A 23519-nucleotide genomic window follows, 5' to 3' on the forward strand; every position below is an offset into this window, starting at 1 on the left:
GGACCACTTCCACTTGGACCCGCTCCATCAGTAGAGCGTGGTGGTTCAAGGAAAGCTCTAAGGATAGCAAGCCCATCATCAGCAGCAGCGACTTCGTTCACCTTCTCCACCACCGGATGCGGGAAGGCGGCATACTGATTCACTGCTTGGTCGTAAACAGCTTCAGTATCAACATTGTACAAAGGGAAGTTGGAAGGCGGGATGCCTTTCTCAACGAACCCTAGACCAAGCAGGAAGCCGGCCTTTTCCCCATCCTCATGAGAAGCGTTGAGGGCTGCGCTCATAGCATCGTCATAAGACGTCTCTGAGAAGACCCGATGCACAACCTACAAGAAAATATACAAGTATCAGAACCCTTTCTATTTACAAAGAAAAGCGTAAAGACATGAAAGCTTACCTGAGACAACGCTTCTCGAAGAAGCCATTCCTTGGCAACCAGAGCTTCTTGGAGGGCAGCTTGAGTTTCGTTACGGGCGCGTTCGGCTTCACTCTTGTTGAGGTTGGCAAGCAACACTTCCTTTGCAGCAGCCTCTTCGACGCCCTTTAACTTCCGCTCAGTATGGTCAAGCACCCCCCTCTGGTCCAAGATCTCCTGGAGCTTTTTGGCGTCTTCCATCGCCAAGGCATCATGAGCCTGCTGGAGAGCCTCTAATTTGGCTTTAAGCTCTTCATTCTCCACGCGTAGAGGCTCAGCAACGGCTTCAGCCTTGGTGGCCCTCTCGGTTGCGTTCCTCGCAGTTTCCTTAGCCAGCCGAAGCTGTTCATTAACAGCTTGGGCAGCCTTGGAACGGGCCTCGAGTCGAGCCTGAACTTCAACCTCGAGGGCCTTGAAGGCCTTCTCCTTTTCCGCAGCCACTGCGGAAAGCCTTTGGTTCTCCTCCCGGACAGCACGCGCTGAGCCACTTCTTTAAGGCGAGCTGCTTTTAACTTGTCGTTTTCACGACAAAGCAGCTCGACTCGCGGCTGCATCCGGGCCAGGAGAACCCGAAGCTCATTGGTAGCCTACCCTCCTGGTAGCTAGCCATGGCTTCCCCCAACGCACCACTAGGAGCAGCGTGACGAGCCCATTCCACGCACTCCACAGGGGTGCGAAGGGTTGTTCCTCGGCGAATGTTCCATCGTGGAACATACACTTCATTGGAATCCGACACTGCAAAAAACATAAAGCAGTTAGGAAAAGATGATAAAAAAATATGAAAAGGGCCAAAAGAACCCTACGCACCTGTAGGGTCAATAACAGGCCGATAGCCGCCGAACCCATCACCTGAACCCAAGGGAAATCCATCCAAGAGGTCAGGCAGATGGGAAGGTGACAGAGATTGGCGAGAAGCCCCATGCGTACCTGATGGATCGGCCGTCGTTGCCAATGACGAGGGCATGGTAGCAGCCGCCGCGGTCGCCGCCGCGGAATCCGCAGCATTAGTAACCGCCGGCTCGATGAAAGATGCTGTAAAAATCGCACTCACAGCCGGCGGTGACGTCATCTCAGCTGGAACAGTCGGCTCAAAGGAGTGAGCAACTGAACCAGCGGAAGCAGGCGCAGGCGCCTGGGTCGACGCCTCAGGTAGGCTGACCAAGCCTACCGTCATTGGCGGAGAGGTACTCCTTTGCGCTCCACCCTGGAATGCGTCAACATCCACGCCTGCGTAAAGAAGATAAGTGTTAAATGATATTAAGCTATGAAGTTAAAAAACAAGAAATTTGTACTTACGGGTTTTCTTGAGCCTAAAGGTACGGAGAGGCGGGGACGAACCCGATGGAGCCGGCCTCTTTGCGCCGGTTACCGTCGTCTTCTTGGGCTCTCCGGAGGTGACAGTCGCAACCTCCGGAGCGGTGGTCTTATCACCACCGGGATTCCCCGCCACCTCTTCGCTCTCGGTCTCCGAATCAGACCGAGGGGCCGGATCGGCAGTGGAGGCCACCTTCTCCTTTCCCTTCCAGCCGGCAGCCTTCTTCTTCCGCACCAACGGAGGACCATCTGCGGATTCCTCATCAGAACATACGATTAGAGGAATTTCAGCAGAGGTTTCAACATTGAGGGGTCGAGGGTTGAATAGCGCCTTACCTGGCCGCCTGGCGCTCAGGATCTCGTGGCCTAGCGGGTAGACCTCCACGAACCGATTCGCAGTTTGTTCTAGGATGGGCAACTCGTTCTCGTCTAGAGCGCGAGTACCCATCCGAGCGGGACCGTCAGCCTCCCGCGGGTTCAGGAGCGACTGCAAGTCGTTCCCCTCTGAAACAAACAGGAAAGAAGTTAGAAGAAATTCAAAATCAAAAAAAGGAAACAAAGCATACCGTAAGGAACAGAGTTCGAACCGTATTCAAGGACGATTGGGATTTTTTGCGCATCCGCCGCCTTCCACACCCGGCTCATCCCCAACATCACCATCCCGGACTCCGCAAACCGGTAAACCGGAGATTGGACCCGGGAAATCCTCGAAAACCATTCCGCCTCCTCGTAGTTGGAGGCGTGAAGGCTGGGAAGAGTTTGCCCGTTCTTAAACTTCATGGCAAGGGGGATGGCGCGAGCGGATATGAAGAAGAACTCCCGCTTCCACGCGCGAAGACTGCGCTCGGTTGCGCAAATCTTCAAACCCTTTATCCGGGTTATCAACGTATACCACCCCTGGATGCACCTCCAGGTGTAGAAGGTCATCAGGCGGTCAACATAGGGCTCAATGCCCAGAATCCGGCACACCAACTCGAAGTGGCGAATCTTGGTGATCGCCATGGGGTGCAATTCGGTCAAATGAACACCGTGCCTCTCAAGGACACGGTAAACAAACTTTGTCAATGGGAACCTAAGATTCCCATAAACAAAGAATCCAGCATATACCCCGATCTTGCCTCTGGGGGCATCGTACACAGTCTGATGGGGTTCAGGAAACTCAGGCTCGAGAGACTCGAGCATGAACTTCCTGACGACGTACTGGTACAGATCGCCAGGCAGAGCACACTGGCACTCGCCAGCAGTACTCTTGTCATCGGCTGTAGATTCAAGATCACGAGACGACATCTTGCAAAAAAAGAAGAAAACGATTTCGGGAGAATGCTTGCCTGAAAAGGTGAGTATTCGCCGGAAATCGCTTAGAAGATGAAGAGAAGAGTGAAAGTGTGGATTAGAAAGAACCCTCTCCCCCTTTATATACTAATCGCAATTAATGCGATGCATTTAATGCGGAAGAGAGAGAAATCGAAGGTGCAATGAAACTTTGACACGTGGCAAAAAGCAAGCTGGCAACAGCTGTTGATAGGACGCATACCATTAATTTCGCGGCCACGCGCCCAAAAAATCAGGCCCACGCGCCTGAAAAAGCGTCTGGAATGACCATGTACTGTCACGTCACCATAACTTCCTGCACGTCCTGACACAGTCAGAAGAAACCGTCGCACGACGTTTCAGAGGTTTGGACTGTTCTTATCCTTCCACCAACTCTTCGAATTTCAAAATTCAAAATTCAAAAAGATTCAAAAGTAGGCGGGAAAATACCCCTTACCTTGGCAACCAAGTAACCATAAGACGGGTGCGGGTACAGTGTCAAGGCAAAACCCTTCACATACTTAGCACCCGCAGGGAATTGACGCCAGGAATACCTTGGAAGTAAAGTAACCGTAAGACAAGTGCGGGTACAGTGTCAAGGCAAAACCCTTCACATACTTAGCACTCTGCAGGGAATTCAAACCAAGAAGGATCTTCTGGGCCATGCTTGCGGAAACGGGAATAACACCCCCGCATGACGGGAACGTCGAGAACTATATTGTTTGAAACTCCAAGATGGAATTGGTGGTTTTAGCATAATTGATCACTATGTTGAAAACTACCAAGACCCCATGGAGAATCCACACAAGTGGGACTCAACGCTCCTGACGTGCGAGGAGGTTACAAACCTACCCGCTTCACACCCAAAGATCAAGCAGAAAAGTCGGGAATTTCTGCGTGACATCAGGAAAACCGCGGGAAGAATCACCACGGAAAACCTAAAAACTAAACCCTTTTCAAAACCCCTAGCTAAGTCCAAAAGTTCACCTCACTTATTAATAATTCATGAGAAGAACATTGGACTGGGGGGACTTGAAGAGGTAGGTCCCAGCAGAGCCCAGTTGGACCCGCAAGACTCACCTTGAACAGGGACGTCTGCGCAATGACCGACTGCTCCAGCAGGACCCACCATGCTCAAAGAACCTTACGCGCAGTACGCCAGCTGTACCCGCAGGGAAAGCCTCCCAATGGTGAAGTACCCCGCCTGTTCCCGCAGCTGCGGATACAAGCCATCAGGGAAGGCTACCCGCACTAACAGCAAGGCTACACGCACAAGGCATTAGCTACTTCAGTAGTCACATGAAGGAATGAGCAAGGCGAGAATACTCCCGCCTAAATGAGCCAGTCCGTATGCTTCTGGAAGGTCTTTCGTACTATACCTACTAAGGTATGGGCGGAACAGACAATTTGACCAGAGCAGCCCATGAACCAATCACAGGGTGACAGCTCACCGACAACAATACGAGGAGGAGCACCCTCTAGTACTGTTTGTCACTATTAGCCGCTGCCTACTCACCAACCCTTACGATGGGACGTGCACAGCCTACAGTTGGTGGAACAGTGCGTAGCCGGCAGTAAAGGAACAGTATACAGCCGACCTTTACTGTTGGCCGTAGCCTATCCACCAACCAGCATGGCCTGTGCGTAGTCCACTGTTGGTGGAACAGGAATACTATTCAGCCGGCTGTACCTTCTAGGAAACCTACCTTCGGCTATAAATACTCCAACACCTTGGAATGGTAAGGACATCATCTGATATCTCAGTCTTATCTAGCAATCTCTTAATATACGCTTATATTCAGAGCAATCTAGTCTGATTCTCACGCCGGAGGGTGGTCACAAGGAGGAACCCCCCCTTCTCAGTGACGAGCTTACGGTGTCTGTTTTGCAGGTCCCCTGAAGAACAACTTTCTCTGCTAGACCTCATCCTCGTGGGAAACATTACTTAACCCCCAGATTATCTATAATCTGTCAAGGGTTCACTTAGTGTTTCTTCAGCAACTAATTTTAGAAACTAATGTTCTGATTTGTTGTTTATTTTGATACAACCATACAACACTTTGTATAATCTAAGTAGAACCAAACAAACACTAAGGTATCTTATATCTTTTTTATGCCAAAATCAAATCATCTATTGATTATTAGGTTACAATTATCACATTTAAAGAAACTATGTGTTATCAATAGCATACTTTAGATTCATGGGCGGAACGAAGGAAGTCAAAGGGATCTTTTGATCCCTCGGTTGCCAGAAATTTTCAAACGAAAATACAAGCGTCTTCTAATAAAAACATAAGTTTTTATAGCAGTAGTCAATAGAAAATAAGTGACCCCAACCAAGACGTTTTGGTTTGCTACCCGTTAGATCTTACTAAATACATAATATATAAATTTATATATGAATAATGTTAACATTTTATGGTGATGATAATAAGCAAATGGTATATATAATAGTTAGAACATTTGAAACGCACAAGAAATACATCAACTCATATTGTCATAATTATTGAAAAGATTCCACATTGAGTTGACCCAAATAAATATGAGCGTTAACGTACTTAATTAATACTTCATATTCGGATGTTATGTTTGCAACCAAAACCTCTAGCAGCTATAGTACAAAGTTATGGTGACTTGGGTCTACCAATCCATTATTTCATCATTTCTTATCACGTAGGCCATTAATTTTAGACGACCATAAATTTTAGAGAGTTACATGTATTATATAATTATTAAAAGGTAAGTTGGATTTTAATAATCTCAACTTAATAAAGTTGGCCGATAATAATCCCAACTTAAAAAATGGTTGTCGCCATTCTCAACTTTCACACAAGTTGTTTTCATTGGACATCTGTTAAAAAAAATTAACGACGTTAAGTTTTTTCCGAATTTCAAATTGATGTTTTAGGGCTTTCGTTCGGAATGAGAATACGAGTCAATTGATGTAAAACTAACCTCGAAACGGTACTCCAAATAACTTGATTTTTGTTAATTAAAAGTTTACACACCGGAATTGAAGCATCATTTAGTCGTTTGACCACCGTTTTGAGGTAAGCTTTACATCAATCGACTCGTATCCTCATTCCGAATGAAAGCCCTAAAACAACAGTTTGAAATTTGGAAAAAACTTAACGCTGTTAAGTTTTTTTAACGGGAGTCCCACGAAAACAAACAGTGTGAAAGTTGGGACTGGTGACATCCATTTTCTAAGTTAAGATTATTATCGGCCAACTGCATTAAGTTGGGATCATTAAAATCCAATTTGCCAATTTGCCTTATTAAAATATAAACAACTCTATTAATGTCTAAGATAAAAGTGTTAGTTTGATTTGGATTTAGAAATGAAATGGAGTGTATGGAAATTTTTTAATGTGTTCGATTTGTAAACATGCTATTAATATTGCAATTTTTCTCCTCTTAATTTACCCACCCATCCCTTTAACCCCCCCCCCCCCCCCCCCCCCACCCCCACCCCATACACACACCAAACTGGTAAAAATTAAATCAAACCATAACTCACCCTACTTCACCAACCCTTTTGTGGCGGGGGTCTGGATTAAACATTACATTGGTTTTTATTAATTTTTTTTAATTGAAAAAAACTATTTGTTTTTGTTATCAGTTTTTTTTAGGAACCTTTTATTATCGGTTCACTTAAAATTTTTATACATTGCTTCTATGTATATTTGTAAAACCGACGAGTTCATGTGAACCCGTTGGGCTCCATTTTCTATAATTATGGCCGAATAAACAAAACCTTTTTTTTTAAGAAAAAAAGGTCTTCATTTTTAAAATTAAGTTTCTTTATAGGCCTAAGACACAATTAGACCCACCGGCTCCTATAAATCATATATAAAAGCTACCATTGAAAGTATAAAGTAGGAATCATACCCTTTGTTGACCTTCAAAGTCTGTGATTGTCTTGCAACAATATATTATATGAAATATCAAGTATAGTATGCTAAATATGTGTGTATATTTGTTCAAAGAAACAAAAGATATTATGATGTTCGGGATGATAGAGAAGGTCACATGGTGATCAATGTGGTCCAAAAACGTCCTTATTTTTTAAACGAGCTACCTATCAATTCTTTCTTTTTATTTGATCCACTTATGTCTCTACGATAAAATACGGTGTCCAGCAAATGTTAACTCAAGACACGACTCGAGTATTGTTATCTGAGTCGAACCTGACAAGCAGTAGGACCGAGTTTATGTATTGAACTGTCTTCATTTAAACAGGCTAGATTAGACCGGAAAACAATTTGAATTTAGTTTTTTTTTTCTACCTCTTTCACTCTGTCTATTTTATGTGTCTCGTTTAGTGATTTGCTTACAACTTTAGACCTGATATTTTTTTTATTTAATGTTTTATACTTTTATTAATACTACAAATCCATACAAAAAGATAACGACGCTCATATTTTGTTTAGTTTAAATTTGTTGCATATTTCTCATTTAAATTTCTTAATTACTTATGTCGTCATAGAATTTTAAAGCTGCTCGGACAATTTAACCATAAAACAATCGGTTCAACGATTGGTCAAATTATGAAAACATTGACACGAGCAACTTTTGTTTCATCCTATTATGAAAAATCTTTTATTTGATTGTTTGTCGATAAAAATAACACATATTATTTTTAAAAAATCAAGTTCTAAGCTTTGAGATATGCTCTTTGGTTTTCGTTTGTTGGAGGGTAGTAAACGAGAGTATTTTGGAGTAAATAATATAAAAAATAAATACTACATGCAATCCATATTGATTTTTCGATTAATATTATATCAATATGTTATACATGTGTTTCATTGTTTTATGGGTGTGGGATTTGAACATCATACCAACTCTATGTCGTTTACTCTCACTCCATCCATTTCATTAATCAAGGTGACATGGCACCATTAGTTTATAATGTGATCTTTGTTACTTTCAATGCGATCGAGTACCTTTGAAGCTACTTTAAATGGCCTATTCCTATCCTAATTTGGTAGACCATCAATCATTATTACTCAATTCTTAATTGTAATGAATTAAATCTTTCTATTTATATCATAGTTATTAATCGATTGTAAACGAGCTGAGTTAACCTTACAAAATCGACTTGTTAAAAACTTGAATAATGGTGAACTCGAGCATAAATAAGGTGAATCCCAAACCTCATACGTCGAGTTTGATCAACTTACAGGCATATTATTATATAAATGAAATAATGTTTTTATAATATACAATTACATAGATATATAATATAACTATGATGAAAATTAAAATATACAAGTTATGTTATGTGTAACTCGAGTTCTAAAACAAAAAATGATGAGCTCGATCGATCTCAAACCTTTTAAATTTAACAAGTCCACTTCAAGCTTACTTGAGCTCCACTTGTAGACACCCTAGCTATGAATATGTGAAAATGCAAAACGCATTGTTGTAACAAATTAATTTTTTTTCAAATTTCATGAAGATTTTGTATTTTATCAACAACATTAGGAGCTATTATTTAATTGCATGCAACTTGTATAGTTCTAGCTAGTGTTTTAAAAACCGGTTCAAGCCGGTCGGTTGAACCGGTTTAAACGGATTTCGCACAGCGGGCCGGTATTTTGAGCCCGGTATTTTTGGCCAGCTTGATAGACCATCGTACCGGCGGTTTTTTCTAAAATACCGGTTTTATGTCCAAGAAATTTTTGATATTTACGGCCATATTTTATTAAAATTACTTTTAACCCAACAATTAATATTCAAATGTGTAAACTTTAAGATTGTTTTTTTTAAATCGAGTGTTTTTGTATTATTTTTTTTAATATGGATCAACTTTTAGATTATTTTTTGTTATGAAATCATTTATTTTTGGGTTATTTTTAAAGTTAAAGTTGTATTTATAGGAAATTATAAGGTAAACTATTCAACCAGTTGAACCTTCCGGTATAATCCGGTTCAACCGATTATATCATTTTTCAGTCCAATCCAGTATGAGTAAAATACTGGTTTTTAGAACATTTGTTCTAGCCATGGAAAATGAATGTGAAATCAGTAAACTATAATAATTAAGAAATAGAAAGGAACGAAGTACAAATGCCATGTGCCTTTCGTTCTCAAATAATATTGTTTTTCCATTTTAAGTGCAACATTTCTTTTGGTCACTTGCAATGTAATTACTTTTTTGCTCTTGGAAATTGTGGTCGTATATACTTAATGTATTTTAAACATTTTTAAAATTAATTTTTAAACATTTATAGAAAGAAATTTTGGTTTTAAATAATACCAATTATGTTTTATTGAAAAATCACGGTTTCAACTTCAAAATTGGCCGATGGCGGGTACCACCTAAAGGGGTATTTTATTTCAAATGGATCACGACTAACAGAGGTTAACTTCGTTAGTCAGATGCTTGCGTGGCATACATAGTTGTCGAAAATTGATTACATGACAGCCTTTGATTAAAAAAGCATGAGGCGAACAAAAGCGAAGAGGTCCTAAGCCGAGGCGAAAAGCGCAAAAGCGAACGCTTTTTGAACACGAGACAACCGTATTGTAAAAAATATGTAATTATTTATAAGCCACATATTATAGACAAATCACATTATAATATATATTAAACGTCTGAAACATCAACATATATATATCCCAAAATTCCAAACGTAGTGTAGTACAATTTTTCGAGTACCACATTACTCGTCCAAAATATCAAAGTAACATAAAAACAAGTTATCGAGTATCAAATTACTCATAAGTGTTTCCAAAAGAACACTACTCAAAAGTGTTTCAACTTTCAAAAGTTTATTGTCATATGTGAAAAGTCTAGAAATAACTAATTATAAAGGTTAAGTTGAAGATGGGTTAACTGGTCGCCTTTTGTGTATAAAGCCTTCGTCTCCTCGCTTTTTCGTCTCGCAAAAAAGCGCAAAAAGTGTTCGCTTTTTTAACAGGCTTCGCCTTGGGTAGGCAAAAGCGTCAAGGCGTTCGCCTTGGGTCGCTTCTCGCCTCACCTCGCCTTAAGCGCGCTTTTTTAAACAAAGATGACAGCTTTACTTGGCATCTGATGATGAGCAGGCACATCATTTTTATGCATTTGTCAACAATCCCAAATCAATATAAACCCTAATCGATCATGTAACATTTCGGATTTTTCAAACACGTATTCGTTAACATTTAACCCGACTCGGGAACAATTTGGACCTTTATTATTAATCAAAATAAATATTTACTTTTCATATGTTCACTTTAGGCCCTTATACTCTAATATATGATTAAATCCTAATTATAACCTAAATAGTTCATAAAATGACCAAATAACAAACATCGGGGATTATTATTGACATTTTGTAAAACCAACCACCATTACCCTCCGGAGCGCCGCGCGGCGGCCACCCATATGGTGGTCGCGCAGTGTGGTGGCATCCCTGTGCAGATTTGTTAACTTTAGTTCGTTTCTAAACTCGTTTAAGGCATGAAATCGTTTCCCTCTGCCCAAGATCAGATCCTTACTAATATTTCATTGATTCTTTCCTTAAAACGTATATACTTGCCTAAACGGGCCAAAAGCCCATAATTAGTTCAGTTTATGTTTTTCTATATAAACAACACTTAGATATCTGCTGTAAACTTTAATTTAACCCTAACACACCTCCTCCAGCCATCACCTACCTCTGCTCGTTCTCCAACCCTTCAGTTTTTGCATATTCGTTAAACATTCAAGACTTGTTCGTTAACTTTGCAAACTCAAGGACCTTTGACTTCCATTTCTCATCATTCCTTTCACTTTCCGGGTAAGTTGTAAACTGTAAAATCGTTCATACATATTCCCTAGTCAATAATATTCAATCAATTTCGGTGATTGAAGGGTGTTGACTGGTCAATTCGCTTAAAACCCGCTAAAGGGCAAAACAGTCAACAAGTTTGACTTTACGTTTTCTCATGCTTCTGGTCGGATTCAATGTTCGGTCTAGAAGACTTTTATTCTCGTAACATAATTTTAAGGCTACTTCCCAAAACCCGACTTTCGACTCGCTGTTCGGATTCTGGTCAGTACCAGCTCGCTTAAACATTTAATTTAACATAACTAGAGTTCTACTCATCCGTTTGGATTGATTCCAGCGGCATTAAGTTCGTTTTTATTTATAGTTTCATATCACAAAGTTTCAGGTTCTAATAAATTATCTCGTTTGACGCGTATTGGACGACTCGTTTATCCGTTGACTCGTTTATTCTTAATTGTACTCACTTGCCTTTAATCTAAGGTTAGTTTTATCATTCCCCTATTTTACTCAATTTTCACAAACTTTTTGGGGACATATGAATATATCATACTATACATACATATCTATATATACATACATATCAAAAATAGCAAACGTGTAATTGTGTGTGATTAATCATATTTACTTGTTATGTGCTTACTTGTTTATGTGCGCATTCGTGCTCGGAGAGGTCCCGCATATCCCCATGTATTGGGTTCTCATTCTATTGACCACCGCCCGATTCGCTTGGCAACGGTCTTATTCTATTTATTTGCTCATGGTTGATTTACCGGCGCCCGATTCGCTTGGCAATGGTTTAATCGACAACTTACTTCCTTATGGTTTGATTTCATTACCGCTTTTGTTACATTTTGCTTATTTATCATATTAACATTATTTTGGTGTCAAAACTTGGTGGTAAACTCACTCAACATGTTTGTTGACAAAACTCCATTTTCTACGCATGTGCAGGTTGCCTGAGTTGAAGGATGGACACTTAGAAAGACCTTAGGATTATAATAAAGACATACATGGATTTAGACTTGTTGTATTTACTTATTTGAATCGTTTGGTTGTATTTGATTATTGTGTGTATTATTTGAATTAAATAATTAATTAGATATTGTCACATTTTATATATGATAGTATCTTCGAGCTGTGAGCAATCGGATCACGCCCCGGCAGTTCTGCCTTAGGTTAGGGTGTGACAGATCAAACCCAAAATCAATGGATCAGAAGCCTCTGTCAATTAAAATTGACAGAGGGTTTTTAACGGGAATAAAGACGATTAGAATGCATAAAAATGTTTACCCGATTGAAAACGAATCAAAGGATTTATGGCTTGTAGGAGTTCTGATGGTGGCGGCGTATCAACAGAGGGAATATCAATGGGGTCCATTTAGAGGGGGGGGGGGGGGGGGGGATGGAGAGCGAAATTTGGTGTGTGTAAAAACGAGTGACAACGCATGCTTTTATAGGGTATTCCATTGTCTGCTTTTATAGGGTAAATTCCACGATTCCGTCGGTGATTTAAGACTCACTTAGGAAACGACCTATAGCTTGTAAACACATGATAGAGGGTGCGTCCATCTCGGCTTGGGGTTATGAATCAAAAGATGTAATCAATTGGTCGTTTTGGTCATTAATTTGGCGTTACAAGCTCGCCGGATAAGATGTCGGAATCATCGGCGGAAAAACATGAATGAAATGATGAAAATGAAAATTATAATTCAATGTTTTATTTCACACCCTTAGACCTTGAAATAAAACCAAAACCACCCTTAACTTATTCCATGTAAGCATCAATGTATTTGCCACATAAGCAACTTTTGACAAGTAGGCGTGCCACGTCATAATATCACTAACGGAGTTAACCTCCGTTAGTCGTGGTTCGTTTAAAGCAAATACCCTTTTAGATGGTTCCACCACCAGCCAACTTTTAATTTGAGACTGTTATTTCCCAATAGAGCATAGTTGAGATTCTTTAAAGAGAGAACTTCGGTTTTGGTCCTTGTAGTTTTTTAAAACTATCAATTTTGGTTCAATAGTTTATTTTAGGCTTTTATGGTACACTAGTTTCAATTAACTATCACTTTTAATCCAACTCACTAATGTCATCCACCACCGTTAGTTAATACAACTTACTTTTTTTATATTTTTCACAAAATTTTAATTCATATATTTCTTTTTTTCTACTAAATATAAGTTTTATACTTTGTTATTTTCTAACTATCATGGTTTATTATATTTGTTTATATATAAATATATACTTTTTAATTTTAAAATATATTTTTTAAACTGAAGCTTTTATGCAACTATATATTTATTTATTTATATTTGAATACTTTTATTTTTACTTTTTATAGGTAATAGTATCTAGGCTTTAAAAAGCAGAGTATTTAATTTTTAAGTTTCATTTTAATTCTGCTCCTAACTATAAATGATTTAGAAAAATTAAATTTTCTTCTTTAATTTCTTATTGGTAAAAAGAGCATATATTGATTTTATGTTGTTTTTTTTTACTTTTCGATTGACAGATGATTGTCGAAAATATGTTTATTAATTTAATTTCTTGGTTTGCGTATTTTTTTTGAACAACTAAGATTTTGTACTTTATATTTCGTATTTTAATCACCATATTAGACCATCAAAATGGGAATGACTTATTGGTTTGTATTTAATAAGGGTACATAGTTTAACTTAAAATCGCATTTCAAGTAAAACCAAATACAGTGTTTTTAAAATCGACATGCTATTACAGCTATTAAAGGTTAAAAATAAAAGTATATAAATATAAATAAATAAATAAACACTTGCATAAAAGCGTCAATTTTGAAAAAAAATATTTTTTAAATAAAAAGTGTGTAGATATTTACATATAAACAAATATAAGACACCATAATACTAAAAAATAACAAAAAAGTATAAACTTATATTTAGTAGAAAACCCAATAATTCTTATGATTAAAAGTTTGTGAAAAATACAAAAAAAGTCCCTAAAAGTTGTATTAATTAAAGGTTGGTGGATAACGTTAATGTGTTGGACTAAAACTGCCAGTTAATTGAAACTATTGTACAATAAAAGCCTAAAACAAACTATTGGACCAAAATTGATACTTTTAAGAAATCACATGGATCAAAATCGAAGTTCTCTCTTATTTAAAACCAATATTCTTTGTATAAATTATGTAGTTAAATAATCTGTGTACTCAGTTGGGAGAGGAAGAAAATAGTTTGTGATCCATTTATTATTTTATTTATCATTCAAAAAATTACTATAATCTAAAGTTGAAAAGTCAGATTATACATGATATAATTAAACTAATCGACTAAAAATACTCAATCCAAAGGCGTAACCTCTGGTTCGACTTTGTCAATTCTAACAACGAAGCATCTTTGATTCCCTTCAGTTATGAACAAAAGACCAACCCATCAATCCTTCATTAGCAAATCTGTCATCTAGTTTTACAATATATATTATTTTTTATACCATTTTTAATTTTTTTAAAAGTTTGTGATTGTACCCTTTTTCGGTTATTTTTCCCATGCCGAATATCATCGTTTATAATCACCATGAGTTAAGCATGAGCGTCTTTATACTTTATATAAGCACAATAAAATTCATATTAATAAAATTATTTATTAAACATTAAGCCAAGAATGCTAACTATACATTACACGTGAATAAAGGTATATGTTGGGCCATCCGTCAAGACCCAAAAATAAAATGCTTTCCTGTTGGGCCAAAACCCAATACCTGGCTTGAGCCTTGAAGGCTACGCTCTAACGGAAAACGAGCAATGTTTCTTGAATAGCCGAAGACATTGGTTTTGACTCGGTTTTGTTCGTAACCTGGCTCCTACTCACACCTCACACATTAATATATTTGGTCCATTTGGAGGTTGTTCAAAAGGAAACCAATTAAATAAAGATACGCAAGAATTATATAATCACATTTAGTTTTAAGGATCCAAAACAAAGGGCTCTTAACGTACGAAGTCCTTTCGAGATATAGTTACACAAGTAAAATAAATAGTTATGGATGAAGTAAAATAATGATTCAAGATGAAAATAAATAATCACGGTACCTATATTTTTTTCATTGATGCCACTGCGCTTTTGTTTTAAGTGAAATTTGTGGTCATGCTTCGTTAGTACGCTTTGTACAATAAGAAGGCTTCTTATTGCACTACTTTTGTAAGCTATTTAATTTAAATGGAGGTTGTTTAAAAGGAAACTAAAAGTAAAAATGCCGTTATTTTTTTTCTTTTAAATATATTTAACATAATAAGAGAAAAACTTGAAATGAAGCCTAAAAGTATATTTAAACTCCTGTCATGGAATTATATTTTCAGACTTCGTGTGGCGCTCGAAGGCCAACCAATCGGTCCGCTTATGATCATGCTTTGCTGGTTTCGTGACTTTCGTCCTACTTGGACTCATCAGGCGAGCAGAAACAGCTCGCTACCAGGGAATCAGCGATATGTTCGTCGTGCAAGCACGACCAAGCATGTACGCCTCCAGCCTCCTTTCTCCCTGAGACCGTGTCCGATGAAGTCCGTGACGAGCCAACTAACCCAAACGCTCCAACACAAATCATGCATCTCGATATTCAAATATTTGGTCCGTGACACTCCGCTCTTATGTGAGTGTACGCATTTACAAATTTCGGATTTTGATAAAAAAAAAAGATTAGGAAAAAACAACAAAACATTAATAGTGACACAATTTATGCACTTGTCAACAACAAAACATTTTTCCCATATCGAGCAATTTAATATGGCGTTTCATAGCTGGCAAAAATTAAACAAAAAAGACAAAAAAACCCAACCAACCACTCGCAACACTTCTCCAGTCTTCCTTTGCTGACAACATTCCACAATCAGACCACAAAACCGAACATCAAGTCATCAAATCCCATGGTCCAATTAACTTCATTTCATTCTATTCACTTCAAATCTTGTCAGACAATAATTCCAATTTTACCCTTTTGTTTCTAAATTCTAATACTTTCATTCATATGTTTTGACCTTTACTTTCCTCGGATCATGGGCCTATGCTACGGCAAAACTATTCCGACATCCGACAACAACATCGTACAACAACAACAACAACAACAACAACAACCTTATTATCCTCAAATTCAATCACCACTCCCATCATCCACTAACAACGTTAACAATCGCAATTACAAACACACTCCAACTCCAACCAAACCTCAAGTCCATGGTTGAGCCCCTACCCAGCCGGAGTCAACGCCGGAGTGTCACCATCTCCGGCGAGATCGTCAACTCCGGGCCGGAGGTTTTTCAAACGACCGTTTCCGCCGCCGTCACCGGCTAAACATATTAAGGCATCGATCGCCAGACGGTTCGGGCACCCGAAACCGCCTCGGGAAGGTCCGATACCCGAAGATGATGAATTCGAGATGAAACTGGAGTTGCTTGATAAGAAGTTTGGTTATGGGAATGATTTTGGGGTGAAGTATGAATTGGGGAAGGAGATTGGAAGAGGGCATTTTGGTCATACTTGTTATGCTAAAGGGAAAAATGGGGAACTCAAGGATTTTCCATTTGCTGTCAAGATCATATCCAAAGTCAAGGTATTATTGTTTCATACAAGTCCGTTTTCAAGGATTTAAATACCTTGGTCAAACCGGAACAAAAAACAAAAAATATAGTTTTTTGTTTGGACCCAATGATTTAAACTTGATTAAATGGGTTATTGATAAAAAAAATTTTGGGCCCAATAATTATAAGATGGCAAAGATCAAATCATATTTTATAAGTTTTATATTTTTAAATGTATATATAAAATTATATGTATAAAAAAGTCTTGGCCCCCAAAAATTACGTGCCCCGGCCAACGGTCCGACTGACACCACCCCTAGCCGGCCCTAGTTTTGTATAATCTGCATAAATAATATAGGATATGTCTAGGGTTGTGTATGGGTCGGCTCGATTTTGGGCAAAAACCGAAATGTTGGATTTCGAGTTTTTAAAACCAGTCCGGTTTCGGTGTTTGATTGGGTTGGGCTTTAAAAAATGGAGGGGGGGGGGATGAAATTTGGCCAAAAATAGTGATATTCTTTTTTTTTTTGTAATTAATAATTAAGTGATTATTGTAATTTAGGTTAAACTATATATTATATTTCGGTTTTAGTTAAACGCAAAACCAAAACCGAATAGAAAGTTTTTGGATTCTACGAAAACATAAAACTAGACCGTTGATTTTTGTTCCGGTTTGCTTTTTTTTTCTCGGTTTTATGCACATCTCTACATATATATGGCTGAGTAACAAAGGTTATTACTTGAATTTTATGTAAACAGTTCTATATCAGTATATGTGTTACTTTTTTGGCAATATGCTACTGTTGTTTTGGTATTGCATCAAGTAACATAATGTTTGATGAAATTTTTGTATGTTGTGTTATTGCAGATGACAACTGCGATTTCGATTGAGGATGTGCGTAGAGAAGTAACGATATTAAGAGCTCTTTCTGGGCACAAGAATTTGATCCGTTTTTATGACACATGTGAAGATGAAAATAATGTATACATAGTTATGGAGTACGTTAAACGTTTCTCGTTTCCTAACTTTTTTGGATTACTGAAACGACACAACTTTATCGGTTTCTTGTTTTATTGAATAAATAGATTGTGTGAAGGTGGTGAATTACTCGATCGGATATTGTCAAGGTAAGATGAAATCTTATTTACATTTCTGTTTTGTTGTATTACTCTTATTTTTTGCAAAGTTTGTATATGAATGCAGAGGTGTAAAATACGCAGAAGCGGATGCAAAATTAATAATTGTTCAGATACTAAGTGTTGTTGCTTTTTGTCACCTTCAAGGAGTTGCGCACCGTGACCTAAAGCCTGAGGTTATAAAATAAAATGCATATTTATATTTCAAGATTTAATTATTCGTAAGTTTTTGGTATTTATCGACCTTTCGTTATATTACTTGTCACAGAACTTCCTTTTCGTGTCCAAAAGTGACGATTCTGATATGAAGCTTATCGATTTCGGTCTTTCTGATTTCATCAGACCAGGTAATGATATGATGATGGATAATATGATTGTGCATCATTATTAATTTTAATTGTTGTTATTATTATTAGAATTATTATTGTGGTTGTTGTTGAGGTAATGATAAGATGAAGGATAATATGATTGTGTATTTATTATTAATTTTAATTGTTGTTATTATTATTGTTATTAACTTATTATTAATATTGTGGTTGCTGTTGTTGTTGCTGCAGAAGAGAGGCTTAATGATATAGTTGGAAGTGCGTATTACGTTGCACCAGAAGTGCTGCATAGATCGTATAGTGTGGAGGCCGATATATGGAGTATCGGTGTCATTTCATATATTTTATTATGCGGGAGCAGACCGTTTTGGGCAAGAACTGAATCAGGAATATTTCGTGGGGTTTTGAGAGCAGACCCTAATTTTGATGATGTTCCATTGCCTTCTGTTTCACCAGAAGCCAAAGATTTTGTTAAAAGACTGTTAAATAAGGACTATAGAAAAAGAATGAGTGCTGCTCAAGCTCTTAGTAAGTTCAGTTGCTTAAAAAAATCATATTTATTACAAATTTTGCTTATTTTTTGTTAGAAGATTAATCTGAATGATAATGACATGTTTGATGATAGCTCATCCATGGTTGTCAAGTGAAAGCCATCCAATTCCTTTAGATATATTGGTTTATAAACTGGTTAAATCGTATCTAAACTCGTCTCCACTAAAACGCGCTGCACTTAAGGTATGGTGTTATTTTGAAAGGACGCTTATTTACATGATCATATCTAGGGGTGTAAACGAGCTGAGTCGAGCCGAGCTTGTCTAGCTTTGAGCTCAGCTCATTTTGAGCTCTATTTCTTAAGTTTGAGCTTCATGCTCGAGCTCGGCTCATTTATTATTTATTAAATATTTTATATGCACTTATAAATTTCTTATAGAATATTTTAATTATAATTTTTGTATAATATGGTAATATATTTTTTAGTTATTTTTGTCATAATTTTAAATATGGTAATAAATATTATAAAAGTATATGGTTACATTTTAAGTAAAAATTATATAAATGATAGACCGGTTTAGCCTCGTGAGTAGCTTGAGCTCGATAAGTAAAGCTCAGGGTCTACTCATTTATTAACAAGCATGTTCAAGCTCAGATTTGAGCTCATTTAAGCTCAGCTCAATTCAAGCTTTGAGCGAGCCAATCTCGAGTGGTTCAAGAGCAGCTTGGCTCGTTTACGCCTCTAAATTAGTATCTTGAGGTTTAAGGTAGCATTATTGTTTGGCAAATACTTGCAGGCGCTATCAAAAGCTTTGACAGAGAATGAATTGGTTTATCTGAGAGCTCAGTTTCGGCTTTTGGAACCAAACAAAGTCGGTCGCGTATCTCTTGACAACTTCAGAACGGTTATAACTTTTACTTTATTTTATTTTTCTTAAAACAAAATGCTAATGCTAGTGTTGATATTGCAGGCTCTCACACGTAACGCGACAGACGCAATGAAGGAATCCAGAGTTGCTGATATTCTAAACACAGTAAGGAACCAAGGAACTAAGTTTATTTTTATGTAACCTTAAAAAACATCATATTAAGTAATGAATGTTTATGTTTTGATAGATGGCACCATTATCATATAGGAAGATGGATTTTGAAGAGTTTTGTGCAGCAGCCACTAGTGTATATCAACTAGAAGCACTTGAAACATGGGAGCAAATCGCGTCAACAGCATTTGATCACTTTGAACGAGAGGGTAACCGTTCGGTTTCTGTTGATGAACTGGCACGGGTATGCTGCCGTTGTTGTTATTGTTGTTGTTGTTATTATTATTATTATTATTATTATTATGGGTTTGGATCAAATACAAGGGTAAAGTTAAAATGTAGAGGGAGACAAAAATGAGAAAAGTGAGAAGGATTTGTGGCGAAAAAAAAAAACTCTTAAAAAAGTTCAAAAAAAATTAATAAAAAAAAAATCATAACTTAATATATAAATAAAAAAGCAAAAAAATAAAAAAACCAAAATGTTCCCCCCGTTATTCTCGTTTAAAAAAAAAACGACGAAAATACACAATAGTGAAAATAAACAAATAACACAATGATAAACCAAAAAAGACACAATAGGCCGTAAAATATAACACAATGGCAAACAAAATATGACACACTATTGAGTAATATAACACAATATCAAGAAAAAAACACAATTAATGATTAAAATAAACACAAAACAATGATAAACAAAAAGATACAATGATCTTTTCACTCAACATTGTCTTTTTCGAGTTTTTTTTAGAACGAAAAACACAGTAGAAACATTTTTGTGTTTTTGCATATTTTGATTTTGTATTAAAATTTGAGTTATGATTTTTTTATTAATTTTTCACTATTTTTAGGAGTTTTTTTGTGGCTACAAATTCTTCTCATTTTTGTTCCCCTTTGTAGAATAACTTGACCCTACAATAAAAATGAAATTAACGTGTTAATTATGAGAAATCAAGTAGAGTAATTATGTAATTACATTATATAGTAGTTATGTAATATATAATTGATCTACTTGATTCTCATAATTAGCAAATACGTTAACTTTTCTATTATTATTATTATTATTATTATTATTATTATTATTATTATTGTTGGTGTTATGAGTTAGAAGTTAAGACTTATGATGGATGGTTGTTGACGTGGACATAGGAATTGAACTTGGGTCCCACGGCACATTCAATTTTGAAGGATTGGATCACAAATGACGGTAAATTGAGTTTGCACGGCTATACCAGATTTTTGCATGGTGTCACCATTCGGAGCTCCAACACAACACATTGATTATATTTGTGTATATATACTTTTTTTTTTGTTATTGTTTATTCTTGTTTTACCACATTTTGTGATTGGTTGAAAGGGGAAACTTGTGTAGATAAAATGAGTATATAGAACAAAAATCACAAGTGGGTTGCCTCAAAAGGGAATTTTTAATTAATTTAATTTATAAATTTTTTAAGAAAATAAAACTAAATTGCTTGCATTTTGAGAATAAAAGGAATAATAGCATGACAACTAATTAAAGCAACTAGCGAGACACTAGAAAACATAACACAATCAAGAAATAATTATAGTATAAAATTACACCAATCGATCCATCTAATTCTTTTGAGAGGAGAAAGATTTCTTGATCCATAGATAACCCGGCGATTTTATATGCTCCATTATTTTATAGCAAGCCGGTTTGTTGGAGAAGATGAGATCATTTCTTGCTCTCCAAATACACCAACAAGCGGCTAAAATAATACTATATAACACCTTACACTTTTGTGTTGGCCCAAATCACTCGTTTCATGAACTTTGAGGAGATCGGTCATCGGCAAAGCATAGATAGGAGGTAAATAACACCACGTATTAATTCCTTGCCAAACCAGACAAGTTATTACTTATAACCATCACATTCTCACTCTCATTCTCTCAAGTTTAAGTTTTACTATCAACCGAATGGTAAACTCTAAAATTTTTTTATTTTTCGAAAATAATAATAATAACAAGTCTATCGAATAGGGTCTTTTTAGGTTCATTTTTTTCCTATATCCTGCTATATAGATAAGATTTTATTTTTGCCTCATTCTATTCGGATCCTGTCTTACAATAATTATAATTAAATAGTATCTTTTACTTTACATTATTTGAATAATCAGGAGCTAAGACCACTTCTTCTTACGACCAAGCGATCTCTAATAACATACAAACAAGATATTCAATAAATACCTTACTCGATGGTGGCTGGTTTACTAATAAAATTAATATAAAAAAATAATTAAAAGAAAAATAACTCATCCCCTTTAACAAAAGTACAAAACCCATGAGCATGGGTTTGACCCTGTAAAACAAACACAAATCAAACACCTTTCTATTTACTTTATAATATTAAGATGTAATTAAAATTAAAATTTCTTATCAAATATTAAATTCGGACACTGTGTGGTGACAAGTCAAAAATAAGGTGGTGGCAAACACATAGTGGGTTTGCAATGTATTTTTATTTAATATCATACACGTGTCCTCATGGTCCTCAGCGTTAGTACCTCGTGCCAATATTATACTTATAGTTAATAGTTAATTATCTTGTAAATCTTGGCATATTAATATTGATTAAAAACTGAAAAAATAAAAAAATATACGTTTGTTCTTCAACAATCAACATAAATGTTCTTCATGTCCGTTTTATTTGTAAACAAGCTAAAAGCTATTTGAGATTAATTTATTGGAACGTTAAATTAAACCTAGTTTTAACGAGATTAAGTTAAGTTTAAAGTTCTCTTAGTAAAGGAGTTAAAGCCCGAAATCAGGTTTTTGAGCTAAAGTTGTCGGTTATGTTACTTATGTATATAAATATAAGAATTTTATTATGATGTTGAGATTATTGTACATGTGGTAATAAAGTTCTATATAATATAAATTTTGTTACATATATCTACGATAATAATTAGTGTGCATAAAAGACTAAATAATTAATAATTTATATAATTGCAAAATTAGAAGGAGTTGGTATTGAAGTTGTGTACATCGAGCTTCTTAATTTATACTTCATTTTATCTAATTTTCTTTTCTTTTTTTGTTTTGTTTCATACTTTTGACACCAACACTTATCATAGTTTACAAATATATCACAAAATATTTTTTTAGTTTTAGTCGCAACATTTTTCAACTTTTAATTTTGGTCCCATTTAGTTTCGTCTTTCACAATTTTTTTGTTTAACTTTTACGTCTAAATTTAACGAGTTAACACGCTGTAACGCATGCGTGTTGTTAATGTTTTGTGTCTATTTTCCTCGTTTAATGGCCCTATCGCAACGCGTAAATGTTAAGTTGACTTAGTTATGTTTTTCTATATTTTATGTTTCGATCTAATTTTGTGTGTTAACACAATGTGACGAGTGTGTGTGCTCAACGTTTTTACGTCTACTTTTTTATTTATTTTTTTAGTTTCCTTAATGGGTAACGTCAGTTATTGGCCGTGGGAGAGAGGATGGCGAACAAAGACGGTGGTGGTGGTAACTTCATACTTTCGAGTGGAGTGGATATATAATTAATTACATCCTCGCCGTAACGTGAGGGGTGTTAATACTAGTTAATAAACAATAACTGAGCCGAATGAAGTAAGTTTGAGCTTAAAAAAACTTTTACGAGAGTTCGAGCTTAACTTAAACTTTAGCTATAAAATGTGAAATGAGCTCAAGCTATGTTATTTAAAGGAGCAGAAGCTTTGGCCAACTCAAATACGAGACAGCATATTTGCACCCGTAGTACTATTTACAATTGTTTCTTGAAAAAGTAATAAATTTATAGGATTTTTAATTAATAAAATAGATGGAGGTGTTTGTGTTTAATTATAAGAGTAAGCATAAAGTTAAAAAGTATGAAAAAGACAGATGGACCAATCACATCCCAACAAGCTTCTACCACTCCCTCTATTTTATTCTTTTTGGTTTGGTTGCCGTTTTTTCATTGGATACCCACCCCTTGCAAAGTTTCATTATAATAAATTTTACAACAATATTCGTACCTATTACCCTTCACCTCCAAACAAAGTTTTGTTTTTAGTGAGATCCAATCGGTTTTGCTATCTAAAATAGTATTACAACACAACTTGTTACTCGTTTAATGTTTTACGATTGGGTTATAATTTACTAAAGCTACTTGAATCTATATAGATTCAAAGGACGCGAGACGACAAC

General features: G+C 36.4%; 1 pseudogene across 1 annotated transcript; it reads left to right on the plus strand.

Annotated features, from left to right (window-relative positions):
• The first annotated feature begins 15824 nt into the window (after nucleotides 1-15824).
• Nucleotides 15825-20643, plus strand: LOC143632901 (CDPK-related kinase 3-like; annotated as a pseudogene). Its single transcript, XR_013153593.1, has 11 exons — nucleotides 15825-16378; nucleotides 17215-17345; nucleotides 17433-17474; nucleotides 17551-17659; nucleotides 17752-17830; nucleotides 18041-18337; nucleotides 18435-18544; nucleotides 19099-19206; nucleotides 19273-19335; nucleotides 19418-19585; nucleotides 20488-20643. The product of XR_013153593.1 is annotated as a CDPK-related kinase 3-like (transcript).
• Nucleotides 20644-23519: the final 2876 nt, after the last annotated feature.

This window comes from Bidens hawaiensis, unplaced genomic scaffold (genome assembly GCF_021521415.1).
Source record: "Bidens hawaiensis isolate Kalapana, Puna unplaced genomic scaffold, B.hawaiensis_p1.1 tig00006555_1, whole genome shotgun sequence".
In the NCBI taxonomy this organism is placed as follows: Eukaryota; Viridiplantae; Streptophyta; class Magnoliopsida; order Asterales; family Asteraceae; genus Bidens; species Bidens hawaiensis.